Here is a 5,625-nt window from a genome sequence, read left to right on the forward strand (position 1 = left end):
TACGCGAACACACATATCGTCCGCTCCGGGCACTGGCATGTCCCCTGTTTGCGTTACTGTTCCGGCCGGACCCCGGGTCTCGTTGGGACAGGCGCCCCCCCCCCCCCGTGACACCAGCTCCCGCGACCCCAGCACCCCGCGGTTCCCACGGCAACGCCTCAACACATGCAAATCATCTGCCGGCTGACGAGCGTCCGTTGGCAGAAGCCACAGTCTCCTCACGGGGAGAGGGGCGGAGCCCGATTGCGGCGGTAGCATGGCCGGGGGCGGGCAGGGCAGGGCACGGCCCGGCACGGCCACGTCAGAGACGGGGCAGGGGCAGGAGCAGGAGCAGGAGCAGGGCAAAGGCAGGGGCAGGCGGAATGGCTGGCTATGGCTCCAGGACCCTCTCCTTGGAGGCCTTGGGAGGACAGGGGGAGCTTCTAAACTGACCAGCTTTGGGGGCAAAAAATTTCTGCTCAAGCCCGGCATTAGGAAAAAATTCTTCCCTGTGAGGGTGGTGAAGCACTGGCACAGGTTTCCCAGAGAAGCTGTGGATGCCACATCCCTGGCAGTGCTCAAGGCCAGGTTGGATGGGGTTTTTGTGCAACCTGGTCTAGTGAAAGGTGTGTCCCTTCCCATAGCAGGTGGATGGAAATAGGTAATCTTTAAGGTCCATTCCAACCCAAACCATTCTGTGGTTCTATGGAGGGTTCCCAGTCAGGCTCTACATCCATGGTCAGGGTCTTCTCTCTCAAACCCTTTCCCCTCTTGATTAGGTGAAAAGGGACAAATGGAAACAGAGAAGAGTAAGAGCACAAGGAGCCCTAATTCAAGCACCTACACAGGCATCATTCTCATTCAAAAATTCACAGCTTTTGGCTAAATTGTTTCAACATTTTTCCAAATTTAACTTTTGCAAGCTTCATATTTTCCATGGAAATTAATTCTACAGAAACAATGATAAATAATTGCTACAAGGAAGCACCACTGGTTCAGACATTCTCGTGGCAAATGTACTCTGCTGGCAGTGCAAGCCCACAGTACTTCTTCCATTCTAACCCTTCCTGCACAACGAACTTCAGTTGTTGGTTACCGAAAACCTTAAAAGGCACAACAAGCACCATTTGCTTAGAGTCTTGGCAAGAGCAACGTCCTGTATTCTACTAAGAAACTGAGATCTACTGCAAAAAAAATCTAGTATCCATTTCACATGGAAGTTTTTGGCGCTGCAAGTATGCTGCTAAGCAGACATGAAGCAAACGTGTCAATGGGTTTTTACAACCACAAATTCTTTGACCACCTCCCCTGGCAGTTTTACTGAGTTCTCTAAATCATGTTAATTCCCAAGCCTGAGATACAAAAAAGGATAATGACAAAAGGCTTACTGAAAAGTTAAATTGGATTGTCTAAACTGAATGAGTTGTATTGCAATTCATGACAACACCACGTATGTAAAGAAGAAAGGTGGTAGTAGGGTAGGTGTCCTGATGCTGCAGTATCAGTGTGCCAGACTATTAATTAAAATTTATGGCATATATGGCAAAAGGTATTTATCAAAAGAATAACACTTGGATTCCATGCAAATAGCATTTAACCTTCATTTAGCCTTAGGGGTTAAAAAAAAAATTTGTATTGCACAAAATTTATTGTCAGTATGACACAGAGCTCCAACCTTTTAACACAATTTAGATGCAGACTGGCTTTTTACAAGCATTTTCAGGATGCTTTGATGTCAGGAAAAATGCATGAGAAAAATATTATACCTTGAGTACTGATTCTGTCACCCAAGACTGTTAGCTTCAAGTTATTTAAGGCATTTGAAACTGCGATGACTACATGTGATAGACAGGTAAATAAATACTGAAGAATAATACTGCAGTTGCAGAGTCAAAATCCAGAAAGTATTAAGGTTAAAGTTACCCTTTGCTTCACAGATCTATAAGAAAAGCTATAAAAACACATAAAAGAATGCTTGTGTTTTATAATGTGTCTTCAGAAGTTACAAAAATATTTTCCTCTGTTGTAAGATCCTACATGTTGTAAGGTGGAACCCATATTAATGGTAGACAGACTATTGTTTGCACATGAGCTGTCTGAGATATCTGTGCAAATGTCTGGAAATGGCAAGGGCACAGTACAAGATTACTGGGGGGGGAACAACCCTAAAACAAAAATCCTGTATTATTTTTTACCTTTGGAAAAAAAAAAAAAAGTGCCTTCAGATCATTAGAAGTGGGTAATAAACTAATACTTCAATTCTTCAATTCAGGTTTAAACACAGCCCCCCCCCCCAATCCTTATACAGTTCTCATCAAGGTGATGGAATATATTTTATTTTACAAAAACAGTCAATAAAATAGACTAGTTTAATAAGTTACTATGGTTATAAAACTTGGTAGAATTTTACATAAATCTGTTCATACCAACAATATATTACTAACTGGTGACTGTTCCAGCTGAATTCTTCATTGGCATTTTATGTATGTATGTATTTATGTACGTGTATATATATATGCATGTATATGTGTGTAGATGTTTAGATATTTGAAAAGCAAATATGGACAACCCTGGAAAAGGCTTGCTGCCATACATGTGGTTTACTGCTGCTGACTGGTACAGATCTCTGCACTACTTTAAATTGCATGGTACCAAATTGCCTTTAATCTCTTTTGGTTTGTATCTTTTCAGTATATAGATTTCATGTACATATGCATTTAGAAAGAATTTATATGGAAAATAACATAGTCTATTCCTTATTTTTTATTATTATTTTTTCTTATTACTTAATCAATAACAGTGATGATGGCCTGAATATTTTCCAAACAGGGAACTCTCAAACAGCAGGAAAAGTCATAGAGAAGCCATGAGAAAAAAATAAGAAATAATACAAAAAAAAAAAAAATCAGAGGATATCAATGTGTCTGAAAATTTTCCAAAGGGTCTGAGGCAAACAGCAATAAAAATATTTGTATCTGAGCAAGATAGAAACAGCCATGACAGAATTACTCTGCAGATATTTTTGTAACCATCATTCCAAACATACCCTTTTGTTGCCCTATTTTGCTTCCTGCAAAACTCAGGGTGGGATCATATCTGAAGGTCAACTTAGAAGCAGCAGAGAAATAATAAACAGACCAACAGTATGAAAAATGCCTTAAAAAGCATCTTGTACAGGGTGAAGGTGAGAGGTCATGAATTACTAGGACTTCTTTATTTTTATTGTTTAATATAGCTCATTTACTCACAGAGAATAAATAAATGAGGGAAATCCATTTCATTACACATTATTTTTACTTTCTAGCTTGCTTTTCTGAAAGTTCTGAAATGTTTTTTATACAGCTTTCCCATTACCAGTGTTTATTTTCTCCTGTGTGTTAAGCAGTAATATTAGGTTCACTTTTCTTATGTTTTGGTATCTGAATAGTTAAGAAATTGACTATTCAGGCCACGAATTCAGTTGCTTTGAAGGCGTTAGGAGGCCAGTGTATTCATTTTTTGACATTACCTTGGTAGCTGTCACCCTTTTGCTTTACATTACAGATTAGCATGCAGATGCTCCAAAAAAGCATACCTTTAAAGCATCTGAAAGATGTCAGTAACTGAATTACCTTCCGGGTTGAGGAACTTTTCTTTCCAGAGAAAGAGAAAGGTTCCACTAAGGCTGAAAGGACCATGTGCCATGTTTTCATTACCATTTCTAATGGACAGCCAGAAGACAGAGAAGATTATGTTGCAGCTAAAAACACAGCTCAAACATGTACAACCAGATTTCCCTTTGAAGCTGGAAGTCTTCCCAGGGAGATGGATATGACTGCAGCTGAAGCAACAGTAATTTTTCACGCAGTGAAATACTGCCACACATTCCAAGGCTGGACTACTCCAGGCAAATTACACAGCATTAATGACATTTTGCTGTGTGACCGCCTGAAAATACCTAGTGCTTTTTAACCCCACAACTCTATTACCTCATTATTATGGTCTTATGATACCTCTGATACTACTTCTCAGTAACAGAGGTTATTAAGGGAAATGTCAAATCCTCTAAATTAGTACAATTAAGACAAGAAAGAAATTCTGAGACTGAATTTTGAAACTCTAAAATACAATTCGGGGCTGGGAAGCATCCTCATGTTTGTAAAGAAAGAAAAACGCAATATTTAGAGGAAGCAACAAAAGAATAAATTGCAGTACGAAGACTGTGAAATTATTAACTTCCTGGAAAAAAATCTGCATGAAGAAGTATTTCAATTAATGCATTGGATTTCTCTCTCTTGGCAAAAAGGGGTAACATTATTAGTTATGAGAGACATCTATACATAATTTTTTTCCTGTGAATGGTTGTGCGGTGCTTTAGCTTTTAGTCATACCCTGCTCACTCAGTCACAAAGGAGGCAATTTATATTGCCCTGGTTACGCTCCCTCTTCAGGACTGTTATTGCAGTACATGGTAACCACGTTTATTGGCCTGCCTTCACAGAAGGCAGCCTGAGAATCATCACTCCTCACACACCAGAGCTCTCTGCTGTGAGTTTCCTCCCATGACTGCCAAGAACATCAGATGAATTGGATTTGCAAAAATCCGAACTCCTCGCCTCTGGCTCAGGGCAGCCCAACGCTCCTCTATACACACTATACATTTCTTTCAGTCCCCTTGGAGTGGCTGACCCATTGCAGCCTCATGCAGTCTGCCATTTCACTCTGTCTTGCTTCGCATTACATCCTACACAGGCAGACACTGTTGCCAAAAGCTATCCCAAGAGCTGGAATTACCTTGTCTCCATGGCCGCCTTCTCTACCTTGTTATTGTAAGACGCCTATAAGCCTGTGCCCCTAGCCCGCTAGCATCAATACCTAGATGCAAACTGGAACAGCAACATATCAGCTGCAGGAGACCACAGTTATACACAGTATATTTCATAATGACAAATTTTCTCAAGAATAGATGCTCACCCTTCCAGTCTCTCATATTACTGGAGTCTGGACAGAAGATGTCCTTTCACACATTTTTTGTACCTAGATTACAATCTTCACTTATCCTTCTCGTCAAGAAAATAATAGGCAATGTAGGCCTCCAATAATGCAGAAAAAGTTTAACAAAACAGCAACCAAAAAAAAAAGGAAAAGAAAAACAAAGAGGCTGAAGCTGTATAAAGTGGACTTAAATTTAAAAGAGACTTAAAATAACAAGGAATAAATTACCACAGGATAAGCTAAACTGATGCAGTGAGTCTTCATTTCCTCAAATCTCCAAATCTAGTCCACTTGCCTTTGGGAAAGGCAAGCCTTCAGCTACCTGCAGAATTAGCTGGATGAAATACTATGGCCCATGTTACACAGGAGGTCAGACTCCTAATCTGTTGATCCCTTCTGGCTCTACGTATGTGTCAAGTAACTCTTCCTAAGTGGTCCCCACAGGGATTTAAGCCTTGGTGACTTAAACCCCTACCATTTCTATTTGCAGTTGCATATTAAAGATTATTTTTACCTATCAGTCTCTCACTTCTAATTTCTTCACAATATTCCCCCCAACAGTGGGTCTCCAAGTAGTACAGCTACAAGTGATTCCCTACCCTTTGCCTTTTTCCATCCATTAACTGCATTGGAGATTAAATAAGACAGGAATAATGCCAGTAAAAAGGACTG

This window comes from Pezoporus wallicus, unplaced genomic scaffold (assembly GCF_028554395.1).
Source record: "Pezoporus wallicus isolate ANWC-B61680 ecotype Strahan unplaced genomic scaffold, APGP_CSIRO_Pwel_v1 contig_4055, whole genome shotgun sequence".
Taxonomy (NCBI): Eukaryota; Metazoa; Chordata; class Aves; order Psittaciformes; family Psittacidae; genus Pezoporus; species Pezoporus wallicus.